Source organism: Octopus sinensis, linkage group LG15, assembly GCF_006345805.1.
Source record: "Octopus sinensis linkage group LG15, ASM634580v1, whole genome shotgun sequence".
In the NCBI taxonomy this organism is placed as follows: Eukaryota; Metazoa; Mollusca; class Cephalopoda; order Octopoda; family Octopodidae; genus Octopus; species Octopus sinensis.
In genome coordinates this window covers 29,168,504-29,193,873 of record NC_043011.1, presented here as the reverse complement: position 1 = coordinate 29,193,873, position 25,370 = coordinate 29,168,504, and the positions used below count along the sequence as shown (strand labels likewise).

The 25,370-nt window shown below is 36.2% G+C and overlaps 3 non-coding genes across 3 annotated transcripts; 2 read left to right on the top strand and 1 right to left on the bottom strand.

Moving 5' to 3' along the window:
• The first annotated feature begins 15,088 nt into the window (after nucleotides 1–15,088).
• Nucleotides 15,089–15,252, top strand: LOC115220036. The gene has a single exon (XR_003882424.1). It is a non-coding gene; the product is annotated as a U1 spliceosomal RNA (small nuclear RNA).
• A 1,335-nt stretch (nucleotides 15,253–16,587) lies between these two features.
• LOC115220034 lies at nucleotides 16,588–16,751 on the bottom strand. Its single transcript, XR_003882423.1, has one exon. It is a non-coding gene; the product is annotated as a U1 spliceosomal RNA (small nuclear RNA).
• A 6,958-nt stretch (nucleotides 16,752–23,709) lies between these two features.
• Nucleotides 23,710–23,873, top strand: LOC115220092. Its single transcript, XR_003882464.1, has one exon. It is a non-coding gene; the product is annotated as a U1 spliceosomal RNA (small nuclear RNA).
• The last annotated feature ends 1,497 nt before the right edge of the window (nucleotides 23,874–25,370 follow it).

Below are 25,370 nucleotides of genomic sequence, written 5' to 3'. Positions count from 1 at the left end.
TAGGTGTGTGTGTGTATGTATGTATGAGTGGGTGTATGCATATATATATGTATGTGTGTCCATATACCCCCCCCACACACACATACAAATATATATATATATGTATGTATGTATGTATGTATATATGTGTGTATAAAGAAAGTAGTGAGCTTTTAGCCATCTTATTGTAAAGTTGATTAACTTTGTTATTCTTGGAGAAGTAGTTTTCAGAATGGTTTTGTCTGTAATTCAAGTTACTAAATTTTGTTACAGAAATAAAACAAAGTCTGAAAGCGCTGTGGGGTTGTTTGAAGGTTGATAAACATGCTAAATAATATATTATTGCTTCACTGACAGATAAGGAAAATAACGTGTTAATAATACTGCTGAATCTTTTAAAAGTTCTCTTCACAATAAATGACTGTTCTATGGTAGGTAACCCCTGAAAACTGATTTGATTTACATGAAATAGCAACCAAATCAGACTTACATTTTACAGTCTCAAAATGGAACGAAATATTGGATAAGGTAGATTTGGAGACAGTAACTGAAAACTATCTATTTACTTGTTTCACTCACTGGACTGTGGCCATGCTAAGGCACTGATTTGAGGGGTATTTTTTGGTGAAGGAATCAACCCCAGTAATCCTAACCCACGTGACCAGTGTTCGGCCAGGCCTGACCTTTCTTTCTTGGTTCGACTACCATCCGTGTAACATCTATATTCCTCTTTGTACTTATTAAATCTTATGTCCCTGCCATAAGGCTTTACTTCCACACATGCCAGCTTAATTTAATTCATCCTTAGTCGAAAGACACCTGTTGTTATTTCCTGTTAATTGCATTTGTATTTGTGTAACATTTCTCTGTTTTTTTTCTGTCCTTCTTTTCGTATATATTCACTGCTTTCTTCCAAGGAAGCTAATGCTCTTAGCTTAGTTTTTCCTTGGGGCTGGCCAGATTGGAGCAATCTTGAGTATAACAAGCCAAAATTGCAAAGATAATCTGGAACTTGACTGAGGATAGAAAACTCTGAATGACCTGTCCTTCTTTTCTTTGTATCGTCTGTCTGGATGTTTTGTTGCCCCTTTTTTGTATTACCTAACTGTCTGGATGTTTTGCGTTCTTGTCCCATTTTTGTATTTTTTGTGTACTTTTTATATATAAAATATAGTGGCGTACATACAATTTGATCTCTTATATATATATATATATATATATATATATATATAGTTAATCCAAACAAGAAAGCACAAAAAACACAACGCAAGGATGTGGAACAAATATAGTATTATTAGACGCTCAGGAAAGAAGAAAAGAAGGAGGGTTTAACGTTTCGAGCGGAGCTCTTCGTCGGAAACATAGGAGAAGGAAAGATCCAGAGAAGGGAAGACAGAGGAATATATATATATATATATATATATATATATATATATATATATATATACACATATACATACATATATATATGCCAAAATGTCTACAACTGTTCCTTATACAAATTCTTTGTTTTAAAGTGATTTAACTTAAAATTTGCCATCAAAATTTTATGCTAATTTATGTTCCATTCATTAACCATGTATCTCCTCTACAGCAAGACACCTGTTTCTGTCTCTCTCTCACAATCTAACCTTTCATCATCTGTCATCACTTTCAATGCAACATCCCTGCTCAAAGTATCTTTGTATTGCAAGTTACTTGGTGACCCTGCCAGTGCTGGTGTTATGTAAAAAAGCATCAAGTCCACACTGTAAGATGGTTGGCACTTGGAAGGGTATCCAGCTGTAAAAAAAAACTATGCCAAAACTGACCTTGCCTGTACTGGTGCCACATAAAAAGCACTCAGTCCATTCTGCTGAGTGGTTGGTGTTAGGAAGGGATCCAGCCATAAAAACCATGCCAAAACAGACAGTGAAACATGTTGTAGACTACTGCTTAGCTGGCTCCTGTCAAACCGTCCAACCCATACCAGAATGGAAAGCAGACGTTAAATGATGATGATGATAATGATGATGATGAAAGTCACTTTTCTAAATTTTTCTTTACTTTCAAAATTTACTGAATGAAAAGTATTGTAATCTATAGAAATATGATAAAGAAAGCATTAAATGTTTAAACACCTGAATTGAGCTGTCTGAGTAGCAAATTGTTAATCAGACACTTCCTTATATATACACAGAGAAAGCATAAATTTCAATAGGGAAATTCATTTGACACTTGGTTTTGAGAAATACACCAAGGTAACTTTGACAAGACAAAAATTAGCGAAACACATTAAATATCATGGTGATTAAATGTCTAAACAAATTTGCAGAGTTGTTAATAAGATTTAAATTTTTTGTAAGTATTAATCTCATCTTTATTCATAAACATTTTCTTTTTAAATACGTGCAATACCGACAGTAAATAAGTATCTTTATAGTTTTGTTGTTGAGTAGTTTGTTTTGTCATTATATGGTTTCAAGTAGGTTTCAAAGTGCTGCATAGTAGAATGGCAGCTAAATATATGGCACCTTCAGTAAGAGTTTTCTCCTCTTACTGGAGAAAACTCTTACTGTGTTTAATGGAAACTGTAATGAAGATTTATATGCATGTATATATATAATATATATATATATATATATATATATATATATAGGTGCATACATGGCTGTGGGGTTAAGAAGCTTGCTTTTCAAACAAAAGTCTGTGTGGCACTTTGTGCAAATGAGAAAGACACTGATGTCAATAAGTGTTTATATCTTTATTCAGTAGGGGTACTTTAAAAGTGAAAAATGAAGGAGGAGGAGGAGGAGAAGGGAAAAGAAGAGGAAGAGTAGGAGGAGGAGAAGGGAAAAGAAGAGGAAGAGTAGGAGGAGGAGAAGGAAAGGGAAGGGAAGAAGAGGAGGGGGAGGAGAAAAGAAAAAGAAGGAGAAGGAAGAGATAGAGGAGGAAGAGAAGAAAAAGAAAAAGAAGGGGAAGGAGGAGGAGGAGGAGGAGGAGGAGGAGAAGGAAAGGGAAGGGAAGAAGAGGAGGGGGAGGAGAAAAGAAAAAGAAGGGGAAGGAGGAGGAGGAGGAGGCAGAGGGAGGAGAAGAAGAAGAAGAAGAAGAAGAAGAGAAGAAGAAAGAGAAAAGAAGGAGAATGTAGTAGTAGTAGAGAAAAAGAAGAAGGGGAAGAAGAAGAAGAAGAAGAAGAAGAAGAAGACGAAAGAGCAGAAAAGGAAGAGGTGGAGGGGAATATAGAATACTTTCATTTAATATGAACATAAGTATATTTTGTTTTTAAGTATCTGAAAAGCTCTGTTTTTTTTGAGATTAGAGGGTTAATATTTGTATATTGGACATTATGCAGCTATCTATATAGAATTCCTACGTTGTTTTTGCACACATTTAATGGATTGTCATATACTATATATAATGTGACTTATAAATAACTTTGGTTACTTTTTGTCAAAGACTCACCAATTTCAGTGGCTGGTCAATCAAAATAAACAGATTAAATCTAGATACATGCAATAATATCTATCTATCTATCTATCTATCTATCTATCTATCTATCTATCTATCTATCTATCTATATATATATCTACTATCTATCTGTCTATCTGTCTGTCTGTCTGCCTGTCTGTCTGTCTGTCTGCATATACATATATGTATATGTATATTCATAGAAGACTACTTTCCATCAGATATATATGCATAAAATATAACACTACTTTAGAAGATGTGGTCAAATTTGCTCTCCTACCACAAGACCATAATTGTATTATATTTGTAATATTTCTTTTTCTAGTGATAATATCAGTAGGAATATTTTGGAATCTATGATTGTATATTTGAAGAAATCTTTAATTTCGACATCAACACAAGAAATATATATATCCAACAGATTTACAGATTTGATCGAAAAGTTCAGAATATATATAAACACATCAACAAACTGTAAATATCATATTGTTTATTATTCATTATACTGACACAGACATGGCCATGTAGTTAACAATCTTGCTTTGCAACTATGTGGTTGTAGGTTCAGTCTCACTATGCAGCACCTTGGGTAGATACCTTCTACCACAGCCCTATGAATGAATTTGGTTTATGGAAACTGTGTGGATGCCTTTCATATAAATGTGTGCATGTGCTTGTGTGAGCTTGTGTGTCTGTAAGCATGTGTGTATGTGTGTGTATGTGTGTGTGTGTGCGTGTGTGTGTGTGTGTGTGTATTTTTTATCTTTTATTTGTTTCAGTTGGGCCTCACAGAGGAGATGACAGGGGACCTGGTGGTTTGCTGTGCTTGAGAAGACATGTCAAGCACACACACATATGTGTGTGTGTGTGTGTGTGTGTGTGAATCTGGTGATTCCCTCTGTTGCTACTCAGAGTTGCTCATTTGATTCCTTCAGGTGACAGCAAAAGTAAATATACTCTACAATACTGTTGTGTGGACGCCCCTCCACCCCCCCAGACGATGAAGTAGACTAGCCCAATACATAGATATAGAGAGAGAAGTCTAGACGTCGGGGAATGGAGTAGTAGCAGAGTAGCAGTGAGAGAGAGTAGCGGTCAGACTAGAGTAGAGAGAATTGAGTAGTAGAGGCATCTGATTGTGCAACATAACAAACACATACTTCATGATTTTTCTCTACTTTGTCAAATGAACACAATGTACATATGCATACATACATATATAGGCACAGGAGTGGCTGTGTGGTAAGTAGCTTGCTAACCAGCCACATGGTTCCGGGTTCAGTCCCACTGCATGGCATCTTGGGCAAGTGTCTTCTGCTATAGCCCCAGGCCGACCAATGCCTTGTGAGTGGATTTGTAGAAGGACACTGAAAAAAGGAAGCCGTCGTATATATGTATATATATATATGTGTGTGTGTGTGTTTGTATGCCTGTGTTTGTCCCCCTAGCATTGCTTGACAACCGATGCTGGTGTGTTTACATCCCCGTCATTTAGCGGTTCGGCAAAAGAGACTGATAGAATAAGTACTGGGCTTACAAAGAATAAGTCCCGGGGTCAGTTTGCTCGACTAAAGGCGGTGCTCCAGCATAGCCTCAGTCAAATGACTGAAACAAGTAAAAGAATAAAGAAAAGAAAGAATATACATACAGAGTAAATGCATACACCCCGCACCCCCAACACACAAACAGTAAAGTTAACTCTGTGCATAGTCAAAAGCAACACAAGCCTTCCTTAGTGAGAAGGTACCATTTTTTGTGAAGGTCAACATCTGGCCCAGTAATAGCCCAGATCTCAACCTTCTCGATTACTTTTTATGGGGCATACTTCAAGCAAGGACCGATGCTTCACCACACTCGAGTGTTAACAGCTAGAAGAACTGCATCGGGCATGTGACACGCAAAATCAAAAAGACAGAGATTGTGGCATTGCGGTTTCATTCTCGTGTGGAGGCAGTAACTGCCCAAAAGGGTGGCCATATTGAGTGATGACTATTTTTGTTGTAATAAATGTTACATAAAAATTATATCTGTCTACAACCATTATTTTAGTGTTTATAACCAGTTTCATGCATCATAAAAACTGACTCAATTTATCTGCAAGACCCTGTGTACATATAGATATGTGTTGAGAGAAAGAGAGCATGTGAATTAGCAGTAGTGTTTGTGTTTGTATATATATATATATATATATCCCACACCAAATTGCAACTGCTGAAACCTAGAAACTTGCCCACTCAACCATGCATGATCAGGTCAGTGATTTATGAAGCTGAAGTTACTCAGTGCTCCAAAATAAAGAAACCCAAAAGTACTGTGTGTATTAAATGATACTTACCTTACTGGATGGAGTACTTTTTTCTTTGATCCCACCAATAACCGGAACAGCAATTTTAATATATATATATATATATATATATAGCAAACATTTGGATTCAGGTGCGTATGGTACTTAAGTTGAGGCGCCAGAACTTAGTACGGTATTATCCACACAATTTCAAAGCAAGGTGATTAAAATCAAAATAAGCAATAAGGATATCCAGAGGTAATGCAGTACGATCGTTTAATGCAACTCCATTTAATTGAACAATGCAATCATTACATCAATTTAAAATTCAGAGTAATCTTCAACTGCACATAGACATAGAATTTAATTAAATTAGAACAGATAGACACATTAGTATAATTATACCTAAAAATCTCCAAGAAGTTAAGGAGATAGACAAAGAACATGCTGTCTCACTCCAGTTTAGAAGTTACTGAATTTACAAGAAGATATACATTGTTACAGACTCCGCCAATCACTGATTTTTTGTTTATATATATATATATATATATATATATATATATATATATATGCATGTATGTATATATATCCATTAAATATCATTTTACCATCGAGTCTCCTCCTATCCTAAGTTCGCAACACTTGTGCATTCTACCTATTTTAGGAACAGGAATCATAGTGAACACAAAAATTTAGTCGCGTTCTTGGGTTATATGTGATCGATCTTAGGACCAATAAAGTATATTTGGAAGATTACTTTGACCAGCATATACAATATACGAGTGGTTGCAGAAAAGTCCCTGGCGTTGGGTAAAAGAAAAATACAGGAGGATCAGTTAATTATGATTTTATTCAACATGTTCCACTCTCAGATTCACACACGGTGGTCTTTCAGTTTTTCGAAGCCCTGTAAAAGAACTCAGAAGGTTGGGCTTCCAATCGGGTCTTTCGTGATACCCTTAAAGCCATGAACTTTTCAGCACCCCCTTGTATTGTTTGCAATGTATTGTATAAGCCGCATATGATATTCAAACGAAAATCAATTACATGTCTTTTCAATCGACTCGCCCATTTGTTTTAGGTTTTTAAGAAAATAATAGGAAGTAATTTTATGTTGCATGTAAGAGTCGACACTGAATTTTCAACAATAACAAGTCAACAGTTTGAAATATTGTCCCGTAAGTAAAAGTACGAACGAAGAAATACTCCATTTTCCTATTGTTGTTTTGTGTTTTCAATTCAATATTAATTCGCAGCTATATAATTGATGTATCCTCGACGGAACACACAATTCTATTATTTACATTTATAACAGCCTTGCAGCAAATCTCTGTCAATTTACCGTTTGAAATACGACCAGTGAACCAACAGCCGATAGCAACATGTCGGCGGCCATTAATATTATTTTATTACATTCAGTTTCAACTTGTCATAAATTGTTTTTTATTAAATACAAGGTCTTTTATTTATGTTATAGCATTTTTCTTGTTTAAATGATTGTTTTCATACATTTATATTTCTCATACACTTTCAACAGTCTTCCTTTGTGTTCAACGAAATCAGCCGGGATCTTTTTTTCCCCCTGAAGTACTCGCGAATTTTGTTACCACCGATACACATTTATAGTTTTGTCAATTCTCCATCATCTTGCGTAAAAAAAAAAATTAAAAAAAAATACCATCCCTAAAAAGCAAATATACGACAACCATAAAAGTGTTATTAAAATTACAGACAACTGTGTTGGAGTAAAGCAATATCTGTATATGTGTGTCTATGTATCTGTGTGTGTGTATGTGTGTGTATCTGTATGTGTGCGTGTATCTGTGTGAATGTGTATCTGTCTGTCTGTATGTGTGCATGTATGTATGTAAATACATGCATGTTCATACATCCATTCGTTCATGTATATATTACTACATGCATATAATATGTATGTATATGTGTGTGTGTGTGTATGCACAACATATTCAAACATACATACTTACACACACTCACACACACACTCACGCCCACACACATATATATGTATGCATGTATATATATATATATACATATACACACACCACACACACACACAGACACACACACACACACATATATATATATATATATATATATATATATATATATTATATATATATATATATATATACACATATATAAATTTATATATATATGCCACATGTGCATATAGAGAGAGCTATAGACACATGCATACTTATGTAAACATTGTCTAAATGAAGGTGGACGTGTTGAAGGATTGGTAAACAAGTTATACATTATTGCATAAAATGTGTTTATTCATAAACGTTTGCACAAATTAATAATCTACTGATTCGAGTGAGTGTGTGTGTGTGTGTGTGTGTCTGTGTGTCTGTGTGTGTGTGTGTGTGTGTGTGTGTGTGTGTGTGTGTTAGGCAATTTATATAGTTGTGAAAATATTTATATTTCAGTATTTGGATGAATACATGTGTCGTGACAGGTTTGTTCGCTGATCAGTTGGTAGGAGTCGGTTGTAGCTTTTGCTGATTGCGTAGTACTTTACATGTAATAGACCGCTCTGATGTATGAGACAGTTGGCCCTTGGCTGATTTTTGGCTCTGACAGCAAATGCGACATTTCCGACTCTGAGTTGTTACTGTCGGAAAGTACAAGAGGACTACTCGAATGAACCCGCATCCTCTGCTTCTTTTATGAAGCTAACCCGGTAGTTAAATGGAACAGAGGTTGGACTGGTAAATGCTGAAGGCAAGTTTTTTTCTGTCTCTACTACAGATATGAAAAGTTGATAACTTAGCAGATAAAATTGAAGGAAAACGAGTCCAAATTCTCTGTAAGTGAACTGAAAGGCGCAGGAGTGGCTGTGTGGTAAGTAGCTTGCTAACCAACCACATGGTTCCGGGTTCAGTCCCACTGCGTGACATCTTGGGCAAGTGTCTTCTGCTATAGCCCCGGGCCGACCAATGCCTTGTGAGTGGATTTGTTAGACGGAAACTGAAAGAAGCCTGTCGTATATATGTTATATATATATATAAGTGTGTGTGTATATGTTTGTGTGTCTGTGTTTGTCCCCCTAGCATGCTTGACAACCGATGCTGGTGTGTTTACGTTCCCGTCACTTAGTGGTTCGGCAAAAGAGACCGATAGAATAAGTACTGGGCTTACAAAGAATAAGTCCCGGGGTCGATTTGCTCGACTAAAGGCGGTGCCCCAGCATGGCTGCAGTCAAATGACTGAAACAAGTAAAGAGATCGAACAAGTAAAGAGATCCCATTACACTATTCGCCTGATAGACAAGTTTGCTGTTAAACAATGAACTAAACAAGGACATTAGTATATTTTTTACGGTGCACACAGAAATGTAGATGTGACACAAGGCCAAGTATGTTTCTTAAGTTCCAAGTTCCAAGTACTGCTGGAAATGTGAAAGTGCAATGAGACTGTAACAGCTGCATTATGTATACAGGTAAACAAATATTCAAGTGAGTTTGAAAATTTGTGCAGTATAAAGCCTTATCAGTTGAGCTAGGCAATGAAAGGAGCTGAGAGGAAAGGCTACTTTTCCCATTCCGTTGTATAACAGGAATAATTCTTACAATGTTTGTGTATAGCTTTCTATGTGTATTGGAGTGGGTGAAGAAGCTAAACATGACCGGTGATGCTGTCGTTGATGACTGCTGTGGGCGTTGAGCTATGTAAAACTTTCTTTATATTATCCGTAACCATCTGAGGTTGACTAGATGGAAAATAATTAACGGCTGAATGAAGCCGTGGAGGAAGCATAATCTGTATGGTTTATTAAAGTGATATGAGAAGATGGCAGTCAGTGTTAACAAATCTGATCAAGTTAAACGGTAGCGAGAATTCGATAGGAGGGGCTGTGAGCTTTCTTACTGATACAGGACGAGGTTTTTGTCCCATAAATGGATAATGAAGCAGTGATGTATGAACTGCCGCTAAATGCTTCATGCAACAGAAACGATGTCGGGAATCAGAGCTTATGATTGACACAGAGCTGGAAACAATCGTTGAAGGCCATTGTATTAATGTAAATGCGCGGCATTGAATGTATGTATGAATATATAATAAGTTTGCAACGTTGTTTTAGCCAAAGTCGAAAGTGCAGTAATATTTGAGTATAACAAGAGAAAACAAAAGCATTTAAGCAAAACAAAAAACGAGAGGCTAAAATCAATAAAAATGTAAGATAATGCGAGCGCATTATGAGTGGCGTGTAGGCGAAAGGCCGCCACAAAGTCCGGTCCATGTTGCCGTGTGATAGCTTGTTTGCCTCACTGACCTTGAGATCTAGTCAGCTAAGTACACGATCCGCGATGGGACAGTGTGGTATGCATCAAATAAATGAGCAGAAGGAAAAAGTTATTTCTTAGAAATTTTATTTTTCCAATACAATTTGTCTTGTTAGAGTCAGAGTACAGAATCTGTAGCTGTTAGTTGGATATTTTATAGTATTAAGAGAATAATAGTAATAGCAACAGCAGTATGTACCCCCGGGTAACTGTCGGGTAGAAAAGAGAGCTAAGCATGCTAGGAGAAAGACGTGATACATTTAAAAGCGAAAACGGTCTTAGACTATTCGGAGAGAGCATGCTCCTTCCCCAGTGGTGCCGGGTAAAAGAGGGAATGCGCTTTCGGCAAAGGTGGGTTATGAAAGAGGAAGAATTCTATTTTGTGTTTGAATTTATACTTGTCAAAAGTTAGCCATAGGTCGGAGAAGAACAATGGAAAATGGAAGATCTTATCTCTGTTGAACTAAATTTCACCTAAGATTTACAGGAAAACAATAAATTTCTATGCGCTGATACCGAGTACAATAGAAAGGAGCTTATAGAAAAGTGTAGACAAAGAATCCAGGAAACGATTTGCTTCACGTGAAGCTGCAAAACGAATGCTGGCTTCTCGTGGATCTGCAGGTTATCAATCAATATGGCATTAAACTCAAAGAGAAGTGAAACGCAGAAAGTTGAACACTGTTATCATGTGAGATTTATGCACGTGTTATCCACGCGTTCGACAGGAACTAGACTACGAGACGAAAAATGTGTTGTTTGCAAGACATCGAGACGAAAAATGCTATCCACAGTGGAGAAAGCGAAATAACCAGCTGCTTTTGCATGTGTACAGACGTGTGTGCAAAGCAGTTCTTTTTTTATACATATTAATGTATTGGGGTGAATGCGCCAAACTATGAAAAAAAGAGACAAAGCCAAAAGAAATTAATGGTAAGGAAAAGACACGTATGATAATCAAATAAAAGTGGGTAACTATCCAAAATACATCGTGCGTTGTGATAAGATTAGAACGAGACTGGGAGGAGAATTTAAGTACTCGGAAACATTTTATCTTTTATTCTTTTTTAACTTGTTTCAGTCATTTCACTGCAGCCATGCTGGAGCACTGCTTTGAAGGGTTTAGTAGGAAAAAATCAACCTCAATACTTATAGTTTTAAGCCTGGTACTTATTCTATTAGTCTTTTTACTGAACTGCTTTGATAACGAGGATGTAAAGCAGCCAATACTAGTTGTAAAGCAGATGGAGGGACAAACACAGTCATCTCCTTGTTTTTTTCTGTATATCTTTCTGTCGAAGACTTTTTCTATTTCTATTCCTGAGCGCTATACTAATACATTTGTTTGTTTGTACTCCACCTGCCTCCGTCTTTTGTTTATTTTCGTAAACTTTCCCTTTATATATATATATATATACATATATATATATATTATGTGAAATAGAAAGATGAATAATCTTGTTGCAGACTAATCAAAAGTTTAACCGATACCTTGGTAGCAAAAATCACAGCAGAAGACAGCACGGTTGGAGGTACAACCATATGGTGTTGCAACCGTGCGTTGGTGCGGATAATTGAATTTTATGGGCTCTTAGGAGCCTAGTTCGATTTGTTTTGCTCCGCCTCTGTTCTGTTTTTGTTTTTTCCAACGGATTTCCTATTTCTTCCTGAAGAGAAAGACACAATATGGTCTCATTATTCAATCGGAATTTGGTAAATTGTGCCTTTCGAAACACGTGTAGAATGAAATAAAACGATTTCTGTTCAATCTTCGTCCAACTCCATTTCTTCAATTCACTATATATATATATATATATATATATATATATACAATACATGATATATCAATCGAAGTGTAGAGTATCATATATCCATTACGGCCGACTTTACTAATTGGTTTCATACTAGGGGTTCAACGGAGTGTTAGGTAACAGCCTAATTATGTAACACTGCGCTCTTCAGAGAGGACAGCTACAGAATCAAATATAGCGATTGCTCTCTATTGTTGGGGGTGAAAAGATACATCCAGTTTGTGGTGGCTGTATAGAGGATGAAACGAACCGAGCAAGGATTAAGTCGTGTCCCTTGGCACCAAAGCACCATCTCTGGGGGTGCTGCAAGGTAACACAGAGTTTTCTGGAAAAGTGTGTATGGGAAATATGTGTATGTTTTAGGGTTGGTGTTCTTGTAGAATTGGAATGTGTGCAATGGTACTATAAGTGTAGCGTTTCCTGTTTTGTGGTGTGATGTGGGAGTTGTTGGGTGAAGTCCGAAGGGCCACATAAGCATTTGTGTGTTCGGTTTCTTTGTTTATGTTTTAACTAACTTCTTTGGTTAAATTCCTTTGGAGTACTTATATAGGTATGGAGTGTATGTAGGGTTAACTGTATGTGTGGGGCCTTATATTGTTGGGTGGAAAAGGGTCTATTGGGTTGACGTCCACCGTACTAGGGCCATATATGGCACCGACTGTTTTGAAGTATCTGATTCATGGATTTCTCTCTACCACTGGATTACGTCACCTTTTTACACATACGTCATTTCTGCACCTTTGATTGTGAATCATTATATATATATATATATATATATATATATATATATATATATATATATATATATATGTATATCTACCTTCTCTAAAATGTTACTACTTGATTTGAAAGCTTTTGTATTATTGGAAAACCTTATTGGCTGAAGAGCACTCGGCATCTTAAATCTGCTGTAATACTTACAACTTTTAATAAAATGTTGTAGTGCGAAACAATTGTACCAAATTACCGGAGTCATTCTTTTCTTGTTGCTTTTTTGATTATATATATACATATATATATATATACATATATTATATATACATATAATATATATATATATATATATATATATAATATATATATATATATATATATATATATATACATATATATATAATATATATATATATATATATATATATATATATATATATATATATATATATATATCTTTATTTATTTATTCATTCATCATTTATATATGTTTATGTATGTTTTCTAGCTTAGAGATATAAAATCCCTCTGCGTCTTCAGTATAATATGCCCCACAGTACATAAATGCAAATATTTATACATACCTATACGAATAATACCTGTCCACACGTATATTTACATATCTTCACACGTATTTACGAGTCAAATCTAATTTATTCATCTCAACCACGTGCATTTACGACCAAAACAATACAGCAGTGAATATAAATTGATGAGAGTACATAATTAAGGATAAAATCATTATAAAGATTTTATCAAGTGTCCTGCATGTAATAAAAATCATCTAGGTATCCTGGGTCGATTTCTTCGACTAAAATCCTTTATGGCGGTGCTCCAGCATGACTGCAATTAAATGGTTGAGGGAAATGAAGCAAATTTGACTCCAGTTGTATATACCTGTGAATATATGTATATATACGTGTGGACATGTATTATTCGTATGGGTATGTATAAATATTTGCATTTATGTACTGTGGGGCATATTATACAGAAGACAGCAAAAAGATTTTATATGTCTAAGCTAGAAATCGATTTATGATTAACCCTTTTTTTAAACAAAAATCTTCTTTATTCATTTTCTCGCTTTCAACTTGTGCAGACGGAGTGCAAGATGTGGTTTTAGCGCAATTTGGCGCCTATAACTAGCATACTGGTGTTATAACTGTTTGTGTGTGTGTGTCTCTGTGTGTGTGTGTGTGTGTGTGTGTGTGTGTGTGTGTGTGTGTGTGGTGTGTACATACACACGCACGAGGGTGTGCTGAACAGTTCATGTCTTTAAGGGTGCTGCAAAAGGTCTGGCTGGAGGCCCAACTTTCCGAGTTCTTTTACAGGGCTTTCCGAGTTCTTTTACTCCGAAAGGATGAAAAGCAAAGTCGACCTTGGCGGAATTTGAAATCAGAATGCAATGGCAGACGAAATGCCGCTAAGCATTTCGTACGGTGTGCTAACGATTCTGGCAGCTCGCCTATAGATGTATTATAATCATGTTATTTATCTCTCTTTAGTTTTTAGCCGCAGGCCCAATTAGCCCTCTACGGTGGTTAGTTTAAATGCCCAACCGGAGTGTGGCTTTTAAGCTAGTAACCTATAAGTTATGGGCTCAGTACACGTCCACTACACCATGCTGCTCTGTCTATTAGCTTCACTGATTCAGTTTAAATCGGTGATTCTCAACCAATTTTTTGCTTATGGTCCCTGTTGATTCCTATTTTACTCAGGAAGCAGGACTGTCATAGTCATTCGACGTATAAAAACTCCTACTATATTTTTATGTTTAAATATTATTAGGAATTGTATAAAAAAATATCTATGTTGTGTATTATAGAAATATAACCAGTTTCTTGCTCATAAATTTTAACAACAAAACTTTTTGAACCCCAGTTAAGACCCAGTGGTTTAAATTATGAATTATAACATGGCATATCAAAATCCCTAACTCCGCTTTCTACCCCACCCACCCTTCTGTTACCATCTCTACCCTTATCATTTCTCTTTTTCTCTATGCTTTCATCAATTTTCTGATAGTTATTGACCTAATCAAGTCAATCAGAACTATGATGAAAAATATTCCATACTTGACAAAACCTTTTTATCTCTGTGTCTAAAATTATATTACCAAATGTCTTTATTTTTCTAAAAAGAAAAAAAAATCATTGTGTATATTGTGAGGAAGATTTGGTTGTTATATCTAGCTTGTCTAGCGACCTTGTAATGACTCATTCGTTGCCTCGTTTTGTGTAGTAAATGTATTACAGTAAATATTTTTATCGGTAAACTTACAAATAAAACTGGAATTATCTCCCTTATTCACTTGCCTGTACCGTTAATGTAAATAAGATTATAATTTCAAAAATATATTAACAGATTTCGGCATTAAATTAACGCATCACTTAATTAGAAATAATAAGTGGTAGTAGGTGGTTTATAACGTATATAAGAAAATTTGTTGAAAAGTTAATATTTTAAAGTAATATTAGAGGCAATATCAGTGAAGTTACAATGCAAATATCGTTTATATGAGATTTGTGAACGCCGAAAAAAATATACTTACCTGGCACAGGAGTAAACCATGATCATCGAGGTGGTTCTCCCAAAGTGAGACCCTTCCATTGCACTCCGGTTAGGTTGACCATTGCGATCGCCCCAAATGTGGGCGACTCGGGTGCGCTATTTCTAAGTGTGGGGTCTGCGTTCGCGCTCGCCCCGTCATATCAATCAAAAATAGACGTACATGAGGAAGTTTTCTCATGTTCCAGTTAAATGTTTTGTTTCAGTCGCTCTCACCCGTAATTCAAAGAGTTGTCTAGTATAAACTTCTTTGTTCTCACTTAAATACTCCTACTAAAATCACATGTTCGTTATCGCTTTTGGTTGTCGTTCTGATAAGTGCTAATCCCACCAACGTGTCACATCTGTTGTCAATGCAGTGTGCATCTACGTCTGAGTGATAGTCCCGTGGACCCCACGTAGTTTTGGTGGCAGCCCAGTAGCATCTTATGACATAAATTATGTTTTCAGAGGCACAAGTAAAATTAGATTTGATCTTGAATTTTTGTCCCTCTTTGAAGAGGAATTCTGATGCTCAAATATATGAGTTTGACGCGCTTCTTTAAGCTTCCCTCTACCAAATCCAGTCATAAGGCTTTAGTCAGCCTGGGGCTATACTAGAAGACACTCGCCCAAGGTACCGCGCAGCGGCCGAATGTGTGTTAGTATTCGAAAATCACCAGTACATGGAAATCATTGCTGAAAACAAAATTCTCGGTTAACCAAATTCTCTTTATCCTTTCCTGTTTTAGTCATTGGTCTGCGGCTATGCTGGGGCACTGAATTAAAGATTTTAGTCGAACAAATTAACGCCAGTACCTACTGTTTTTAAGTCTAGTACTTATTTTATTGGTCTCTTCTCCCGAAACCGCTAATTAACGGTTATGTAAACAAACCACCACCGGTTGTCAGGCGGTGTTTGTAGATAAACACAATTTCCGTCCACTAAATGTTCTCAACCTTGGTAATGTTTGATTGCCCGGGGCTATGTTAGAAGCCCTAGGTGCACATAGTGGGACTGAACTCGGTTTGGGAAGCAAATGTGAATAAATATTTCGTTTCTGTAAAGTGTCGAGAAATCAGCTGGCAACATTCTGAGAAATGAGACTTATACCGAAACATTACTAACGAGACCGTTTGGGAAGACGTGAAAACACGAAATCAATCTCGGTGCAAAACAATATTTAGTCAAGTTTTGTACATTGAGTGGTTCTCGAGATCATGGGGCGGGGTGCGATCTGTGAACGTCGAAATTCTGTAGCAGTCATGGTTGGTAGTGCAGATGGATAAAAAACAAACTTCGCTACTGATGTGGCACGTAGTGGGATTAGCACTTATCAGTACGACAACCAAAAGCGATAACGAACATGTGAGTGTAGTAGGAGTATTTATGTGAGAACAAAGAAGTTTATACTAGACAACTCTTTGAATTACGGGTGAGAGGGACTGAAACGTGAGAAAATTTCCTCATTTACGTCTATTTTTGATTGATATGACGGGGCGAGCGCGAACGCAGACCCCACACTTAGAAATAGCGCACCCGAGTCGCCCACATTTGGGGCGATCGCAATGGTCAACCCAACCGGAGTGCAATGGAAGGGTCTCACTTTGGGAGAACCACCTCGATGATCATGGTTTACTCCTGTGCCAGGTAAGTATATTTTTTTCGGCGTTCACAAATCTCATATAAACGATATTTGCATTGTAACTTCACTGATATTGCCTCTAATATTACTTTAAAATATTAACTTTTCAACAAATTTTCTTATATACGTTATAACACCACTCTACCCTTATTATTTCTAATTAAGTGATGCGTTAATTTAATGCCGAAATCTGTTAATATTTTTGAAATTATAATCTTATTTACATTAACGGTACAGGCAAGTGAATAAGGGAGATAATTCCAGTTTTATTTGTAAGTTTACCGATAAAAATATTTACTGTAATACATTTACTACACAAAACGAGGCAACGAATGAGTCATTACAAGGTCGCTAGACAAGCTAGATATAACAACCAAATCTTCCTCGCAATATACACAATGATTTTTTTTTCTTTTCAGAAAAATAAAGACATTTGGTAATATAATTTTAGACACAGAGATAAAAAGGTATTGTCAAGTATGGAATATTTTTCATCATAGTTCTGAATGACTTGATAGGTCAATAACTATCAGAAAATTGATGAAAGCATAGAGAGAAGGAAAAAGGATAAGGGTAGAGATGGCAACAAAAGGGTGGGTGGGAGTGGGGGCAGAAAGCGGAGTTAGAAAGTGATTTTGATATGCCATGTTATAATTCATAATTTAAACCACTGGGTCTTAACTGGGGTCCATACAAGTTTTGTTGTTAAAATTTATGAGCAAGAAACTGGTTATATTTCTATAATACACAACATATATATTTTTTTATACAATTCCTAATAATATTTAATCATAAAAATATAGTAGGAGTTTTTATACATCGAATGACTATGACAGTCCCCACTTCCTGAGTAAAATAGGAATCAACAGGGACCATAAGCAAAAAATTGGTTGAGAATCACCGATTTAAACTGAATCAGTGAAGTTAATAGGCAGAGCAGCATGGTGTAGTGGACGTGTATTAAGTCCATAATTTATAGGTTACTAGCTTAAAAGCCACACTCCGGTTGGACATTTAAACTAACCACTGCAGAGAGCTAATTGGGCCTGCGGCTCAAAACTAAAGAGAGCTAAATAACATGATTATAATACATCTATAGGCGAGTTGCCAGAATCGTTAGCACACCGGGCGAAATGCTTAGCGGTATTTCGTCTGCCATTGCATTCTGATTTCAAATTTCGCCAAGTCGACTTTGCTTTTCATCCTTTCAGGGTCGATTAAATAAGTACCAGTTATGCACTGAATTTGGTGTAATCAACTTAAACCCTTTGCCTGTCCTTGATTGTCCCCTCTGTGTTTAGCCCCCTGTGGGCAATAAAGGAATAATAATACATCTATAATGACTATATGCCCTGGTGTTGTTTGATCAGAGGTTAAGGACGTATGAGAATTAATTCTGCAATGCAGTCATTCTATTGTTCCAGTCCCAAGTTGAATTCCAACAGTTGGCTGATTCATCCCAAAGTTCTTATCTCAACATATAATTTACGAAGAAAATGTCATTTATATGCCCCTTGATCTCTGATGTCATCTGAATCTGCCAAGCTTTACCTGATAGAAATAGCAACCCAAATGCTTTTAAATCAGATTCCAATTCCGTATGTTCAAGAACCAAATGAAGGATAGATTTTCAATCCCGGGATCATCCTGATTCCATAAAGGCATAATATGTCTATGAAGAGCAAATGAAGCTGAGTCACTTATGTTTACGTAATGTTTGTGCATGTAATATGTGTTTGTGTACATGTATTGGGTTGTCCGGAAAGTTTGTGCCGATTTATAGTAGCTTACCTTTCGACTTATTTTAGAACATGGTTGAGTCCATAAAACAGGATTTGACTACACCTCCATTTAGAGCACAGTTTAAGCTGTCTTTTCGTGGAAGAAGACTTATGTTCCTATAACCTGTGTTAATTCTGTAACCCTTTAAAATGGAAGATAAGAAAGTCCATTTTGGCACTTGATACTTTGGGAACCAGACAAAAATTGCTGCAGCTCGGTTGGGATGTGTTACCCCACCCTCCATATTCACCAGATATTTGCTCCTTCAGATTTCCACTTATTCAGGTCTCTGCAGAATAGTCTTAATGATAAAAATTTCAATTCCTTGGATGACGTAAAAGATACCTTGATGAATTCTTTGCCATGAACCCACCTCAGTTCTGGAAGAGGGTATTTTCAAGTTAAAGGAAAGATGGAGACGCATTGCGCAACAAAATGGTTCATATTTGGTTGATTAAAGATGTAATGGCAAATATTTAGACCTTTTTTTCCTTTAAAAATCGGCACGAACTTTCCGGACAGCCCAATATATTTGTGTAAGTACTATGTTTATGCAACTTTGGCATATATGTGTTTATGTGTGTATGTATATCTGTGTGTATAAGTGTAAGTATGTATTTATGTGCATTTATGTATATTTGTGTATGTATGTTTATACACACATACATATACAATACTTACACAAATATATTATATACACACAAACACTTAATACATACACAAAATATACATAAACATAAGTAATTCAGCTTTTTTATTCTTTTATTTGTTTTCAGTCATTTGACTGCGGCCATGTTGGGGCACCGCCTTTAGTTGAGCAAATCGACCTCAGGACTTATTCTTTGTAAGCCTAGCACTTATTCTATCAGTCTCTCTTGCCAAATTGCTAAGTGACGGGGATGTAAACACACCAGCATCGGTTGTCAAGCGATGTTGGGGGACAAAAACAGACACACAAACATATACATACATACATACATATATATATGTGTATATATATATATATATATATATATATATATATATATAATTATATATATATATATATATATATATATATTATATATATATATATACAGTGGGCTTTTTTCAGTTTCCATGTACCAAATCCACTCACAAGGCTTTGGTCGGCCTGAGGCTAGAGCAGAAGACACTTGCCCAAGGTGTCACACAGTGGGACTGAACCCAGAACTATGTGGTTGGTAAGCAAGCTACTTACCACACAGCCACTCCTGTGCTGAAGAGTAAAATTAAAGAAATAAGTTTTTTCTTTGCTGCTTATTTTAACCAAAAGATTGCCAATTATTTTACTCATTGCATTACTGTGATGAATCCATTTATTTATTTTTTTTTTTTTGCTGCTTTAAATAAAGCATATTACTCTACCACTGGTATTTGAGTACTCTTTTTTCCACCCTGTTTCACATTTATGTGTTTACTCCGGTATATATATATATATTTATCTTCAAACAAGGAACGAAGTTTAAAATCAAGACCAACTTCTCCTGTTCCTCCGAGAACCTTATCTACGGTCTCACATGCGCTGGTTACCAACATAATTATGTTGGACAAATGAGCCTCCCGTTACGTAAAAGAGTAGCGGTGCATAAAGAACAAATAAATCTCCTGGAATACCGGCAAATCCCACTGAGTGACCACATAGACTCATGCGCTAGACAAAAAAAAATCCCAAATTCTACATTTCCCCCTTCTACCAATGTAAAGACGGAATCACCACACAGGAGAGAATTAACAAGGAGAATGTCTTTATTGAAAATTCAAAACGCATCTTAATATGCAAACCTCCCGTTGATCATACTTCTTTTTTCTACCTCATTCTTCATGGATGGACTAACACAAATATATAAGGATACCATGCAGTCATCACCTCAAGCTAAAACTTATATTCTTTAAATATCATTATTATTATTGTTGTTGTTATTATTATATTATTTTTATTATTATGACATAACAATCTGAAATGTAATTATAAATTGGTTTATGCAAATTTATATAATTAGAAAACAATATAAATAAAGTGTTAAAATCTGAATGTTAAGTTAGCAAACAATTATATAAAAAAGATAATGCAAATGAAGTAAAAATGATAATTTTATAAATTAAGGTTTATTAACACCCTTTATTACAAAAAATTTATAAACACAAATTGAAGAGCTTAAAACCCATAAAGTTGTCTCCCCTTATTCACAACACAGGAACTGGACTACTACTACTTCCTGTTTTGCCATGCACTTAAGAGACACCCTTAATTAAATTAAACAACACATGGATTTAATCCCATTGGGTCTCAGTACTTCAAGGTAATTTTTTCGTGAACAATCATTAAACTCAAGACACACAAAGACTTTACAATGTATCGGAGTACCTATTTTTTAATTTTGTATATATTTATTTTTATTTTTTTATAAAAAACAATGTAATTTTCTTTTTTCACCCTCCTCACATTAAAAAAATTTCTTTTCTTTACAATTCTTGAAAAGTCACATTATGACGAAAACCGGTTTGAATTAATATATATATATTTTATCAATTTTTCAAAAACTTTTCCATACACCCATTTTCATTAAAATTTCCTTTCAATTTAGCTTCCTGCCTTTTTACAATTTTTCCTTGCTATATATATATTATATATATATATATATATATATATAATATATATATATATATATATATATATATATATATATATATATTTTCACCCTTATTATGTGTGTGTGTGTATTAGCAATTCGTATAAAATTGCATCAATGACTTGAACTTGAATAAGGGTTTCACATAAATGGGGATAAATTAAAAGGTTTGTTGTTAGTATTATTACTGTTTGACTATGTAATCACGTTTGTTTGGTTCCTCGCCGGGAAATGTTGTTGTGTTACATTTGTTAAATAATTGTAAACCGTAACCCTCCCCCTTTCGGAGAAGGGGCTTTCGTTATTGTTTCAAAATTGAATTGTGTCCCTGTTTGGGGAAATTGACAATATTTTCACCGTCTTTACACATATATATATACACATATATACATGCATAATATATCTACCCATACACACACACGAACAAACACAAACACACACATACATAGGGGCAGGTGTGGCTGTGTGGTAACAAACTACGTTCGAAGATACTGTACTTGATATGGGCGGTAGTGCCTTGCCGGTCTATGGCCTACCTTCAACAAACCGGAAAGGCACAAACACTCTGTCTTTACATTTGCTGCGTGAGACATGTTTTAATGTTGATGAGCTTGCCGAGTACATAGCCGACAATGAGCCAAAGCTCCTTCCAGAACACAAGTTCGGTTACAACTCCGTTCTTAATTCAGTCCGGGCCAAAATTGGGAGGATCTTTTTCCTGGACGCTCCTGGGGGCACTGGGAAAACTTTTGTCAACAAATTATTGACTGAGATTAGGCGAACACAAGGCATTGCCCTAGCTGTGGCATCATCTGGAATTGCGGCTACTTTGTTGTCAGGCGGCAGGACAGCTCACTCCACTTTCAAGCTTCCGTTTGACTTAGCGAAGACTGAGACACCAACTTGCAACTTCAGTAACAGCTCCGATCAGGCAGAAGTCTTCAGACGATGCAAGCTTATCGTTTGGGATGAATGCACGATGGCCCACGGACGTGCTCTTGAGGCACTAGATAGATCTCTCAGAGACATCAAACACTCTTCGCTCCCATGGGAGGCATAACACTTCTTCTTTCAGGGGACTTCCGACAAACACATCCCGTTATTCCCAAAGGGACTAGAGCTGATGCAGTAAGTGCGTGTCTTAAGTCATCCACATTGTGGCCACTGGTGAAGACTCTCAAACTTCACACCAATATGCGTGCTCATATGCGACGTAATATCACATCAGCAGCATTTCCTCACACCCTCCTTGCACTTGGCGAAGGCAAAATACCAGGTGTGAAAATGGTAATATTGCCATCGATTCCATTTGTACCATTGTCAAAACGCCTTCTGATCTCAGAGATGCAGTGTTCCCAGATCTACAAGCTAATTATCAGAATATGGATTGGATTGGCCAAAGGGCTATTTGCCCCGAGGAATAAAACTGTTCACCATATTAGTGATGAAATGCTAAAACTCCTGACCCAGAGGACGTCATCAACTATCCAATAGAGGTACTCAATTCCTTTGAGCACCCCGGACTACCACCACACATTCTCAAACTTAAAGTTGGTGCCCCTATAATGCTCATTAGAAATTGGGTTCCCCCAAAACAATGCAATGGCACCCGTTTGATCGTTAAGTCCTTATCTCCCACCGTAAACTTATATCAATATTTGCCTGAATAATCATCATAATTCAGTGCAATCATTAACAGTACTTTCAAGCAATTCAGCCCCGAGCAACGCCGACAATTCTGCTAGTATATATATACATATATATATATATATATATATATATATATATATATATATATATATATATATATATATATATAATATATATATAATATATCCTCCTCTTCCTTCCTCACTACGCTACAAGCATTGATTGTAAAAGTCTTCCGTCAGTGGTTTTTGTTTTATAAAATATTGTATTTAGTAGTAAAATAATAATGTTTTACATAATTGTGTCTTGAATGTATGTCTATATTTCAACGAAACACGATATTACTTATTCCGGGCATCAATCAACCGGTCGTACATACACTGGTATATATACAGATATCATATACGTGCGTGTGTGTATGCTCTATTTGTCCAGCACCACCACTTGACAACCAGCCCTGGTTAGTTTTCATCTTTGTAAAAAATAGAAACCATTGTGTGTAATTTGGGGAAGATTTTGCTGTTATATCTAGCATGCCTAACGATCATGTAAGATGCTCTTTTGTTGGCTCGTTTTGTGTCGTAAATGTATTACAGTAAATATTTTTATCGGTAAACTTACAAATAAAACTGGAATTGTCTCCCTTGTTCATTTACCGTTACTGTTGGATTAAACAAGGCTATAATTTCAAAATTTTATAATATTTCAAGAAATTAAAGCATTATCTTACTAAACCATTGAATTAGAAATAATGAGTTGTAGTAGTTGAGTTAAATATACATAATGAAATTTTCTGAAAAATTATATTTTCAAGGTAATATAAGAGGCAATATCAGTAAAGTTACAATGCAAATATCGTTTATATGAGATTAGTGAACGCCAAAAGACATACTTACCTGGCACAGGAGTAAACCATGATCATCAAGGTGGTTCTCCCAAAGTGAGGCCCTTCCATTGCACTCCGGTTGGGTTGACCTTTGCGATCGCCCCAAATGTGGGCGACTCGGGTGCGCTATTTCTAAGTGTGGGGTCTGCGTTCGCGCTCACCCCGTCATATAATCGAAAAATAGACTATCGGAATTTCTCCGCCTGACAAGGATATTCTAGGCTTTTTTTTTTTTCAATACAGTCGTTGAATTGAAAAGAAGCATCTCTTCATGTAAAATATAATTCCTTCACTCCTCACCATTCCGAGGTGGATATGCGGCATTCAGAGAAGCACGAGAGTCAGTCGGCGGCGAACAGCACATCAGATCAGACGTGTGAGACGGTAGAGTAACGGATAACACACAAAGACGTGGAGTGAACATTGGGGATCGTGACAAGACGTGGATGTTGAAAGTGACCCTTTCTCTGGACCGACAGCTAAGACTACGGTAATTCTCTCTTCGCTTCTGTCTTTTTCGATTCAAACGAGAAAAAAAAGTGATTGGTTTGGTCCGTGTTTCGAATGAGACGTTTAGGCCATTTTGTGGCGAGGGAGATATTAGCTGCAAAAAGTTAAGTTGGTGGCAAGACTCCAAGATATAGACTGATTCAGTTGCAAGGTGTTATTTTGAGTAAAGTTATTTGGTTGCAAGCCTCCTTCGAGTTTTTTTGTTTTTTTTTTATCACTGGGTCAGAGATAGTCCTCAGATGGTAACATTGTTTTCAAAGCCTTTCCAGATATAAGTGATTGGTCATTCATAGAGATTTATAGATTGCAAATTTATTCCGTTCAGTTACCTATCGGCATAGTGATCATTGGCAAAATCCAGAGGTGACACTTTCATTTCCCCTTAGCCCTCACGTCACACAGTTGTTAATGTTTATTTTGAGTTGGGTCACGCCCTTCCAATTACTATAGATCTGTAATGCATCTTATGACTGCGCCGGTCCCCTGTACGGTGAGGAATCCTACATTGGGGAGTGGTAACGACTAGGGTAGGGTAGCTGACTGCTTATGGTGATCATTCGTCTTTTGGTTTCCCGTAGCTTTGTTCTCTTTCACAAACCCAGTGAACATTCATATATTTCCGATTTCAAAGAAATTTGAGCAATAGATATAAACACAAGTTAAAAAAGATTCTCAACTATTCAACTTCTCTAGTTGACTTTAAGGACCCCTTAATAGAGGCCTTAACTCACACATTTTAGAGCTTCATGTGCTCCATGTGCTCCATTTTTCAGGGGCAAAAACCTTTGAATGGGTTTTATAAGATTTGGATTTTGGAATCTGGACATAAAGATGAGTAGTATAGGATAAATATGTCATGATTAGAATTTTTGTTAGGATGTGTAAAGACAGAAAGAACCCTCATTAAAATTCTTAATCTCCAATTTTGATGAAATTCGAATCAAGTATTCCATTCGTTAGTGAAAATATAAAAGTAAAGTCTAATTCTTCAATTGAGTTGTGTGTGCGTGCGTGTGTGTGTGTGTGTGTGTGTGTCTGTCTGTCTGTTGTGTGTGTGTGTGTGTGTGTGTGTGTGTGTCTGTCTGTCTGTGTTGTGTGTGTGTGTGTGTGTGTGTGTGTGTGTGTGTGTGTGTGTTTATTTACCTCGTAACTT